General features: G+C 47.5%; 1 protein-coding gene across 12 annotated transcripts in view; it reads right to left on the minus strand.

Moving 5' to 3' along the window:
- Positions 1 to 12530, minus strand: part of LOC143989534 (uncharacterized) — a 382054-nt gene that overhangs the window by 36196 nt on the left and 333328 nt on the right. The gene's annotated exons all lie outside the window — the stretch shown is intronic.

The raw sequence follows: 12530 nt of genomic DNA on the forward strand, positions 1-12530 counted from the left end.
CAGGCCTGGGGCAGCACAAAACCTGAATACACCATTGATTGGAATAGAGCAGACATGTCCAAATTGCGGCCTGTGGGCCAATCGCGGCCCGTGGCCTGGTTTTGAACGGCCCGCCTGGTTATTTGGACATACATATCTTTTGTGGCCCCCGACGATCTCCCAGCGCCGGGGCCACAAAAGATATATATGCTTCGGAAGGGACAGGGAGTAGGCAGGACCGAGCGCCGTACACAGGAGAAGTCCGTCTCCGGCACTGCCATTGGACGACTGTTCTGTCCATCAAAGGAGGCGGGACTTTCTATTAAAGAGGCTGCCATGTAAACAGGAGATTCTCCTTTGGCGCTCGTCAGTGCATTCCTGGCAATGGTGCTGCGTTCCTGGCAATGGTGCTGCGTTCCTGGCAATGGTGAGGCATTCCTGGTAATGGTCAGGCATTCCTGGCTATTGTGGTACATTCCTGGCTATGGTGAGTGCATTCCTGGCTATGATGATTCATTCCTGGCTATGATGGTGCATTCCTTGCTATGGTGGGGGCATTCCTGGCTATGGTGAGTGCATTCCTGGCAATGGTGGGTGCATTCCTGGCAATGGTGGGGGCATTCCTGGCTATGGTGAGTGCATTCCTGGCAATGGTGGGGGCATTCCTGGCTATGGTGAGTGCATTCCTGGCAATGGTGGGGGCATTCCTGGCTGTGGTGAGTGCATTCCTGGCTATGGTGGGGGTATTCCTGGCTATGGTGGGGGCATTCCTGGCTGTGGTGAGTGCATTCCTGGCTGTGGTGGGGGCATTCCTGGCTTTGGTGAGTGCGTTCCTGGCAATAGTGGCGGCATTCCTGGCTTTGGTGAGTGCATTCTTGGCAATGGTGGGGGCATTCCTGGCTGTGGTGAGTGCATTCCTGGCAATGGTGGGTGCATTCCTTGCTGTGGTGAGTGCGTTCCTAGAAATGGTGGGTGCATTCCTGGCAATGGTGGGTGCATTCCTGGCAATGGTGGGTGCATTCCTGATAATGGTGGGGGCATTCCTGGCTATGGTGAGTGCATTCCTGGCAATGGTGGGTGCATTCCTGGCAATGGTGGGTGCAGTCCTGGCTATGGTGGGTGCAGTACTGGCTATGGTGCTGCATTCCTGGCAATGGGGAGGCTACATTCATGGCAATGGTGGGTCTGCAGATGGGCACTGATTAGGCTGCATTGATGGGCACTGGCCATTATTTTGCTTCACAGTTACATTATTTTTTTTCCTGAAACATCCCTCTTAAAGTGAAGGTGCGTGTTATACGCCAATTAATACAGTATGTACAAATACGCCCGAGGTCATCTCTTCCCACACACAGCCACAAAGGCAAGAGAATTCTTGTTGGGCAGTGTATTAGTGCTCGAACGAACACACTTACACCGAATTTTAACAGTTCAAAGAATGTCAGGCGAAATGGTCGGCCCTCACGCATGTTCACTTCATCAAATCCGGCCCTCTTTGAAAAAAGTTTGGACACCCCTGGAATAGAGTAATATGGGTTATAAGCTAAGAGTTTCAGGTGTCCCTACCAAATGACCCTTTGATCTGTATATGAGGGTTTCTGGATGAAATCTACTTACACCCCATGTCCGGACCACTATATCTTGTTTCTTGTTATTGGCAGGTAAATGTATTTTATTAAAGTGGATAGCGCCTCTACCAGTGGAGGCCCGTCCATAAGGGGCGCCCGGGCGCCGCCCCCCGCCCCCCCCCCCCCCCCCCCGTGTAGTAAAAAAAAAAAAAAAAAATTTTTTTTTAAACATGTCCCTTTAAAAAAATAAAAAACATTTTTAAATTTCCCTCCCTATGTGCACTGTATCCTGGTGCCGGGGGCTGGGCGCAGTGCAATATAGGAAGCGCCACGTCTATGCAATCAGAAGATTGCAGACGAGGCGCTTCATTTGGCCAAAAAAAGAGCGCTCTGTTGCGCAGCCGATCGCGCCACAGCTTCCGGCACGATCAACTGCCCAAGCAAGTGCATAGACTTGCACTTGAGTGAGCGGTGGGCGGTGCTTCCGACGTCACTCAAGGAAGTTCTGTCCTGACTCCCGCATGAGAGGATCAGGTAAGGGGCTGCAGCATGGCTGCTTACAAATTCAATCTTCTTCTTGAATCTTGATTATTTATTCAGCGCCGCCGCCGGTATCCCCTCCACATCCACAGGGTTACTATGGTGGTCGGCAGCATACCGCAGCATACCCCAACAAGCCCCCCACCCCCCTGCTAAACAAGATTTAAAGAAAAGGTGTTATTATCGGTGGTCGGCAGCATACCCCCCCAAAGAAGCTTTAAAAAAAAAAGGTTATTAATAATAAATAATAATTTTTTAAAAATCTTGTCTAAGGGGGGGGGGTATGCTGCCGACCACCGGTAATAACCCTTTTCTTTAAATCTTGTTTAGCGGGGGGGGGCAGGTATGGGGGTTAATGCTGCCAACCACCGATAATAACCCTTTTTTTTAAAATCTTGTTGGGGGGGTATGCTGCCGACCACCGATAATAACTTATTATAGGTGTTTGGCAGCATAACCCCCAAACAAGATTTAAAAAAAAGGGTTATTATTGGTGGTCAGCAGCATTAACCCTCATACCTGCCCCAACAACATTTACAGGTTGTAGATATGTGTGATTTACAGAATGCAGATATGTGCGATTTACAGGTTGTAGATATGTGCAATTTGCATGTTGTAGATATGTGCGATTTGCATGTTGTAGATATGTGCAATTTACAGGTTGTAGATATGTGCGATTTACAGGTTGTAGATATGTGCGATTTGCATGTTGTAGATATGTGCGATTTACAGGTTGTAGATATGTGCGATTTGCAGGATTTACAGAATGCAATTTACAGAATGCAGATATGTGCTATTTACAGGTTGTAGATACATGCAATTTGCAGGTTGTAGATATGTGCGATTTACAGAATGCAGATATGTGCTATTTACAGGTTGTGAACATATGCAATTTGCAGGTTGTAGATATATGCGATTTACAGAATGCGATTTACAGAATGAAGATATGTGCTATTTACAGGTTGTAGATATATGCAATTTGCAGGTTGTAGATATGTACGATTTACAGGTTGTAGATATGTGCGATTTACAGAATGCGATTTACGGAATGCAGATATGTGCTATTTACAGGTTGTAGATATATGAAATTTGCATGTTGTAGATGTGTGTGATTTACAGAATGCAGATATATGCTATTTACAGGTTGTAGATATGTGCAATTTACAGGTTGTAGATATGTGCGATTTGCATGTTGTAGATATGTGCAATTTACAGGTTGTCGATATATGCGATTTACAGAATGTGATTTACAAAATACAGATATGTGCTATTTACAGGTTGTAGATATATGCAATTTGCAGGTTGTAGATATGTGCAATTTACAGGTTGTAGATATGTGTGATTTGCAGGTTGTAGATATGTGCGATTTTCAGGTTGCAGAAAAGGTGCATGATGTGGTTATACACAAGATAGGCATGATTCATCTGCTTTAGTAGAGCCCTGTGTATAATGTGCAGCCTGGTATATGATGTGCAGAGCCCTGTGTATAATGTGCAGTCTGGTATATGATGTGCAGAGCCCTGTGTATAATGTGCAGCCTGGTATATGATGTGCAGAGCCCAGTGTATAACGTGCAGCCTGGTATATGATGTTGATTCGATAAGGGGTGTGGCTTGTGAGAAGTGGGAGGGGCCAAATCTGAGGGGGCGTGGTCTTGCACCCCCCCATCCTAAAACTTCACCAGCCGCCACTGGCCTCTACCACCCACATCTGAGGGCTGGTGTACCCAAGATAACTCCACATTGCTTAAGGATAAACATATCTGGAAACCCCCGTGGTACTCCACTCAAGTTCAATAAATGAGGCAACCCGTGGTTACAGGTCCCTGGCTTGGCTCCATTGGCCATAATTTCTTTCAAACTTCTACAGTGCTAAATATTTGTTTGGGGATGCTCTAGAATGGGTGATCTTTAGAACAATAATGTGTGGATACATATGGACCTCTCCTAATGTAATTCAATATACTAATAATCTGATATTTATAGGAGGTTGGTATTAAACCTCCAAATGTTTAGTGTTGTTTGTCTCCTCTTTGGACACGTATTGGTTATACCTTATTATATAACTGACTGCTAAGAAGTATTGATGTATTTATGTCTATTTCATTGTTTTCAAGATCTGTAGCAATATTCTTTTTCCAAATACCGACTTTATGATATTTATTACTGAGCTGCTCTTTTTGATACCGTGTGAGGGAAAAAATTGCACTAAAAGGACAAATGTTCTGCTTTTTGAGTTGTTGCCACATTAATATTTCCTGACGCATCATGGCAGCACACACAGTGGGTTGTGACTCCGCCTCCACAACCTGATAGGACTGGTTAGCTATAAGATTTGAAGAGGAGTCCACCGTTGCATTCTCCTTTTTTTCCTCACCTGTATGGGACATTACGTTTCGAGTTCGGTTAGCATGGAACCCCTTACCGCACCACCCCAGCTAGGTTCAGCCTCTCCTACTTGGAAGTCCCTGTCCGTACGGTCTCTAAATGAGCCATAACGCAGGGAGCCCCACTCTGGTGGTCTCAGGGGCAAAAAAATTACAAAGCAGCGGGCTTTTAAAAAGAAAAAAAAAAACCTTAAAAAGGTTGTAATGATTGCAGCGGTCTCCCCCTTTCCTATCTGTCGTGCTCCCCAGCATGTCTCCTTTCTCTGCCTACCTTCTGTTTTCAGTCCTCAGTTTTTCCTTTTTTTTTTTCTCCTCTTCTTTTTCTCCCCTCTGGGCACGCTGAGCCCTGTAGTTCCACGGCGCTGTGACCCTTCCAGCATGGCGGTTCCGTCCGGACGATCGGCGCTCAGGTAGTGACGTTTTCCCCTTGCCCTCTGCATTTGCCAGCATCCAAGATGGCGCAGGGCGGCGCAGGCGGCCAGTGCGCATGCGCGGCGGTGACGTCACTCCTCCAGCGACGGCGGGCTATTTAAAAAATGTCATTTTCGTTTGGAAGTGCTGCTTGTGCCTTCCACGCCATCTACCATCCTGATCTCTGCACACAGCCTGCTGCCTTGCAAGACAAGTCCTCCTGAACTCTGGTAAGCCTCTTTTCTTTCATCTTTATGCACTTTGCCATTCATTTATTTGCTGCACCTTCTGCCCATACTCTGCATTGGCTCTTATACTGAAAACCTCTGGTCACAGGTGTACTCTATTCTTCCTCATGGAGACCGCTGCCTTAGTAGACCATCCTAGAACCGTAAGGTAAGGGGGCGTATGGATTGGTAAGTAGCGAAGAGGAGAAAAAGAGAGCTCTGCCACTAATACCTTTCATTTTGGTAGCTCTGGCAGGTCTTCGGGGTCATCCCATTCTAAAAGAAAGGAACGTTCCCCCTCAAGACACTCTCACTCTCGGCGAAGTCGGTCAAGGTCTTCCCGTCATCACAGAGAACCGCTATCCTCACATCGAGAGGAACACCATACCCGTCCTGCGGTTAATACCTGCTGGGTCTGTGGAGCGCAAGCATTACCTAGTAAGCTTGTTTGCCAAGTCTGTCTGGAGGAAGCAACTCGGGACAAGGAAGCTGACGCTAGAGAAGCCTCCAATATTATAAGAGACTCAGTTAAGGAAACAATCCTACAGGTGACAGCTTATGATCCAATCAGGTCATCTAACTCAGCCTCAACCTCTCATTCTCCTCAGGATCCAGATGACTCCCCAGAGGATGAGGATCCCCTGACCCCTAGGCCGCGTACACACGGGCGGACTGTTCGCCCAACTTTGTCCGCTGAACAGTGTTTGGGCGGACAGTCCGCTCGTGTGTTGGCTTTCAGCGGACAGTTTCAGCGGACAGTTGGACGGACAAGGTTTTTCGGAATTTCCGAAAAACTGTCCGCTGAAACCTTGTTTGAGCGAACAGTCCGCCCGTGTGTAGGCTTGTTCGTCAAACAAAGTTGCGCGCATGCTCAGAAAGGATTTTCACGCCGAAAGCTATAATGCAGTGTATAGGACGTCGTATTTTTCGTCCCGTCGTACGTGCCGTTCACGTCATCGCGCACGGTTTCAGCAAACTGTTCGTCCGTCGTGTGTGGCCATGTCCGTCCATGCTAAGTTTGAGCGGACTGTTTGCCGAAACTGTTGGACGGACAAAGTTGGGCGAACAGTCCGCGCGTGTGTACGCGGCCCTACAGTTTTCGACTTTGCATTAATAAACCCTTTTGCGAAATCGGTTAAGGAAGCGATCGGTTGGGAGGAAGAGAGAGATGTCCCGCCTAAGTTAAGGAAATACTTCCCTAACCTAAAAAAAGACCCTGAGGTCTTCCCCTTTATCGAAGAGCTAGAGGAGCTCATAAGAGATGAATGGCAAAAACCAGAAAAGAAATCCGGCTTAAACAACAGATTAGCGAAGCTCTATCCCCTAAAAGAGCCAGCAGTGAACCCTCTTATCTCCGCTCCCGTGGTAGACTCCTCACTGATGCGCTTAGCGCGCCATGTAACCCTACCAATAGAAGACGCCGTAACCTTTAAAGATGTGATGGATCGCAAAATCGATCTCGACCTTAAGAAAGCTTACTCAGCAGCGGGGGGGGCCTGTAGGCCTGCAATCGCTCTAGCAGCGGTCGGTAGAGCCATCACCTCCTGGACATCTGGAGTTGAAAAATTAATCGCAGAAGCGGCAGACCAAGACAAAATCATTTCATCACTGCAGGAACTCAGCCTTGCGGGTGATTTTGTAGCGGAGGCGGCGGTGGACGTTATTCGGTCATCAGCAAGAGCAATGCTGGCCTCAGTAACTTCCAGAAGGGCTCTCTGGCTAAAACCTTGGGTTGCTGATGCGACTTCCAAATCCAGCTGGTGTAAGATCCCTTATGATGGCACTAACCTTTTTGGCTCAAAATTAGATTCCGCAATATCAAAGGTCACGGGGGGAAAATCGGGTCTAATACCGTCGGACAGAAGATCCAAGCAACAGAAAAATCCGCCCTTCAGACGTCACCTTCCGGAAAGGTACCGGGACGTAAGGTCTTATAGACCCGGGAAAGAATTCAAACGGAATTGGCGAAGCACACAACCCTCTTTTGTGAGAGTCCAAAAATCGAAGACAACCGTGCCGGGAGACCAACAAAAATCTTTTTGATGCCACGCATGCCCAGCCCGCAATAGTTGGTGCGAGGCTGAGGCTATTTGCCCAAACTTGGATAGACAAAATAAAAGAACCCTGGGCGATATCCACCATTCAGCAAGGTCACAGGTGGAAATTCAAGCGAAAACCGCCAAAAAACCACTACAAATCTACCAAGCTACCCTTTTCGCGCCTGAAGCGAAAGCTTTTAGTCAGATACATTATGGAGTTGCTCCAGAAGCAAGCAATTATAGAAGTTCCACAGGAGCAGAGAGGAGAGGGGTTTTACTCCCCCCTTTTCTTGGTGTCAAAGAAAACAGGCGACCTGAGGCCCGTGTTGGATTTAAAGAAGTTAAACCAAATGATTCTAGTCGAATCATTCAGGATGGAGAGTCTCCAATCAATATTACTAGCAATAGGGGAGAAAGATTGGATGCTCTCGGTCGATTTATCCGACGCTTATCTACACATTCCAGTGCATCAAACCTTTCAAAAGTACCTACGCTTTGCGATAGGCAGGCAACACTTTCAATTCAAAAGCCTCCCATTTGGGATATCAACGGCACCCAGGACCTTCACAAAGGTGTTAATTCCGGTTATAGCACTATTGAGAGAAAGAGGTCTAAGAGTACTACACTATCTCGACGATATTCTTCTTTTAGCAGACAGTCGAGAGATACTTCTACGACATCGTTCAATTCTGATTTCCACACTCCAGCAATTCGGGTGGATAGTGAATTGGAGGAAGAGCAGCCTGGTCCCAGTGCAGAAGATGGTCTTCCTAGGAGCCGAATTGGACACCAGATCCAACACAGTAGGGCTTCCCCAGGAGAAACTTCATCCTCTTATCCGCAAAGTGAGAAAGCTACTATCAGTAGACCACCTATCTGCAAGAAAATGCTTAAGTATTCTGGGCTCAATGTCATCAACCTTTCTAATGGTTCAGTGGTCTCAATGGAACTCCAGGGTATTCCAGAATTCGTTCCTAAAACAATGGAACGGGGTGTCAATGTCACAACAAATAACAATCACCAGAGCAGTCAAGGAGTCAGTACGTTGGTGGACTCAAACCAACAATCTAACTCGCCGTCGTCCTATCGTTCATCCACTCCCAGAAATAGTAACGTCAGATGCCAGTTACCTTGGCTGGGGTGCGTATCATCTAGATCGGGGAGCACAGGGCCGCTGGTCCTTCTGTCCACAGGGGATAGTCTCGAATGTTCTGGAACTCAGGGCTGCATGGCAAGCACTTCTAACTTTCAGTCCCCTCCTTTCAGGGAAGAGTGTCCTCCTGCGTATGGACAACACAGTGGCTGTGAATTATGTCCACAGGCAAGGGGGCACAAGAAGCAAAGTCCTAATGCGGGAGGTACGACCTATAATCGAGTGGGCCCAAGTCTACCTGACGGATCTGAAGGCAGTATACATACCCGCAATTCACAACCAACTCGTGGACGATCTAAGTCGAATATTTATTTCAAACAACGAATGGTCTCTCAGTCACAAGGCCTTTACTCTTCTGACACACAAATGGGGTGTTCCCGATATAGATCTGGCAGCGACTCCAGCGAATCGCAAATGTACTCGCTTCTTAGCAAGGACCGCCTATCCAGCAGCAACAGGGATCGACTGTCTCCACCATCCTTGGGAATTTTGCCTAGGTTACATATTCCCTCCGGTGCCCTTGATAGCCAGGTTTCTGGCCAGACTGAGGACTTCGTCTTCCACGGTAATAGCAGTGTTGCCCTTCTGGCCCAGAAGACCATGGTTTCCGACCATCCTGCAATTGAACACAGAAGAGCCTCTCCCACTTCCGCTGTTCCCAGACTTGCTCTCACAAGGGAAATTTCTACACCCGTCACCAGAGCGATTACACCTGACGGCTTGGAAACTGAAAGGGAAAGGTTACTAGATCAGGGTTGTTCATTAAGAGTAATATCCACCTTACAACAAGCAAGGAAGAAATCGACAAACAACATATATAATAAGATTTGGAAAAGATTTTCTGCAATAGCCCAACTACAGTCCTGGAATCCCCTTTCTCCATCAGTGTCTCAGGTGTTAGAATTCCTACAACTAGGCCTAGAGAAAGGCTTAAGGTCAAGCACTTTAAAAGTTCACGTCTCTGCCATATCCGCAATGACAGGAATCAAGTGGGCTTTAAACCCCCTCATCATTCAGTTTCAGAAAGCATGCCTAAAAATAAGGCCTCCTAGAAAACCAATTTTTCCGACCTGGGACCTATCGATCGTCCTGGAAGCCTTAACCAAAGAACCTTTCTCGACGGGGGGATCAATATCCCTATGGGACTTGACACTAAAACTATCGTTTCTAGTTGCAATCACATCGGCCAAAAGGGTCTCCGAGCTGCAAGCTCTACTAATCAAAGAACCACACCTAGTTTTTTTCCCAGACAGGGTCGTACTCAGACCTTCGGAACGGTTTGTGCCAAAGGTAGCATCTAGCTTCCACTTTAATCCGGAGATCAATCTTCCCGTTTTTCTCAACACAGATGGAAATCCACACCCTCTGGACGTGAAGTCTGCAATATCCGCCTACCTGGAGGCTACCGCTCCATTCAGGAAGTCAGAAAACCTCCTGGTCATTCCGCATGGCGCCAAAAAAGGTCAAGCGGCTTCTTCAAGGACAATATCTTCATGGTTGATTAAAGTCATCAAGAAAGCATATCTAGTTCAACACCTTCCAATACCGGAAAACCTGAAAGCGCATTCGACGAGAGCGATGGCGACCTCATGGGCAGCATACAGCAGAGTATCACCAGAGACTATTTGCAAGGCAGCAACTTGGTCATCAAAAACCACATTCATGTCACACTATAGAATAGACCCGGCTCAATTAACTACGGTTGAGTTCGGGAGATCAATTATTCAATCAAACTCATCTATATCCTGTACTTGAGTAAATAAAAAACTTCTAAAAGGCACCCTCCCATGTAGCGAGTTATTTCCCAGTGTGTGTGCTGCCATGATGCGTCAGGAAAACGGAAAATTGTATACTCACCTTTCCTTAATTTTCCTTTCCTGACGCATCCCATGGCAGCACACAGGATCCCACCCCTCTAAGGTGATAGTTACTGAGAATGCAACGGTGGACTCCTCTTCAAATCTTATAGCTAACCAGTCCTATCAGGTTGTGGAGGCGGAGTCACAACCCAGTGTGTGTGCTGCCATGGGATGCGTCAGGAAAGGAAAATTACGGAAAGGTGAGTATACAATTTTCAGTTTTTTGGTTTTGTTTGTTTTGCTTGTCTGTTTTGTTTGCGTATGTAAAAATCACAAAATCTTTAAATAACATAAAATAAAAATAAAAATTATATATATATATATATATATATATATATATATAAAAGTGTTAGGTGCTCAAAATGATAGCCTCTGCAGATCTACTGCTTCCACTTTACACCTTCTTCATTGATCGTGTGGCATTTAACAATAAGTAAACTGATCCATGTGCAAATACATAAACAACATAAAGTGCTTTGTGCTTAAGATGCTGTTCCCTGCAGATCCACTGCTTCCACTTTGCATCTACTTCTTTATTCTTATAATATTTGCTGCTTTATTAAATAAACGAAAAACCTACCAGAGTCACATCCTTCACACTCTCCTCACCTCCGATGGCAAAGGAACCGGATCCTCCTCGCTCACTCCTGTTAGTCTGCCTCCTAGATTTGGCTTCCGCCTCCGACCACTGTTCCAGCAGAAGCCCCGCCTCTTCATACACGCTCAGAGTTCCGCCCCTTCATACACGCTCAGGGCTCCACCTCTTCATACACGCTCAGGGCTCTGCCTCTTCATACACGCTCAGAGCTCCGCCTCTTCATACACGCTCAGAGCTCCGCCTCTTCATACACGCTCAGAGTTCCGCCTCTTCATACACGCTCAGAGCTCCACCCCTTCATACACGCTCAGGGCTCCACCTCTTCATACACGCTCAGGGCTCCACCTCTTCATACACGCTCAGAGCTCTGCCTCTTCATACACGCTCAGAGCTCCACCTCTTCATACACGCTCAGGGTTCCGCCTCTTCATACACGCTCAGGGCTCCACCTCTTCATACACGCTCAGAGCTCTGCCTCTTCATACACACTCAGAGCTCCGCTCCTTCATACACGCTCAGGGCTCCACCTCTTCATACACGCTCAGAGCTCTGCCTCTTCATACACGCTCAGAGCTCCACCTCTTCATACACGCTCAGGGTTCCGCCTCTTCATACACGCTCAGGGCTCCACCTCTTCATACACGCTCAGAGCTCTGCCTCTTCATACACGCTCAGAGCTCCGCTCCTTCATACACGCTCAGGGCTCCACCTCTTCATACACGCTCAGGGCTCTGCCTCTTCATACACGCTCAGAGCTCCGCCTCTTCATACACGCTCAGAGTTCCGCCTCTTCATACACGCTCAGAGCTCCGCCCCTTCATACTCGCTTAGGGCTCCGCCTCTTCATAAACAGTCAGGGCTCCGCCTCTTTATACACGCTCATATCTCCACCTCTTCATACACGCTCAGAATCCCTCTTTTGCATACACTCTCAAAGCTCTGCCTCTTCATACACACTCAGGACTCCGCCTCTTCATACACACTCAGGGCTCCGCCTCTTCATACACGCTCAGAGCTCCGCCTCTTCATACACGCTTAGAGTTCCGCCCCTTCATACACGCTCAGGGCTCCGCCTCTTCATACACACTCAGAGCTCCTCTGTTATACCTGAAGGGTTCCACATGTACTGTCACTTTAAGGCTGGCTCCACCCAGGAGTGATGACAAGGGTCAAGGTGCATAGTAGTCATCTTAGAGAACATGTAAGCAGCATAATAAGATGTACTGTCCTGAGATGCATGTTGCAGTGTACAGTGAGTACTGAAATAAACATCCATTGTTCCAGACCAGAGTCTTGGGTCTCTCACAACCCAGAGGATATAACATCCTCCACTTCATACACACTCAGAGCTCTGCCTCTTCATACACACTCAGGGCTCTGCCTCTTCATACACACTCAGAGCTCCGCCTCTTCATACATGCTTAGAGCTCCGCCTCGTCATACACACTCAGAACTCCGCCCCTTCATACACACTCAGAGCTCCGCCTCTTCATACACACTCAGAGCTCCGCCTCTTCATACACGCTCAGAGCTCCGCCTCTTCATACACGCTCGGAGCTCTGCCTCTTCATACACTCTCAAAGCTCTGCCTCTTCATACACACACAGGGCTCCGCCTCTTCATACACTCTCAAAGCTCCGCCTCTTCATACACACTCAGAGCTCCGCCTCTTCATACACGCTCAGAGCTCCGCCTCTTCATACACGCTCGGAGCTCTGCCTCTTCATACACTCTCAAAGCTCTGCCTCTTCATACACACTCAGGGCTCCG

The sequence above is a fragment of the Lithobates pipiens genome, unplaced genomic scaffold (assembly GCF_037356315.1).
Source record: "Lithobates pipiens isolate NorthernLeopardFrog02 unplaced genomic scaffold, aLitPip1_a1.2 Scaffold_18, whole genome shotgun sequence".
Taxonomy (NCBI): Eukaryota; Metazoa; Chordata; class Amphibia; order Anura; family Ranidae; genus Lithobates; species Lithobates pipiens.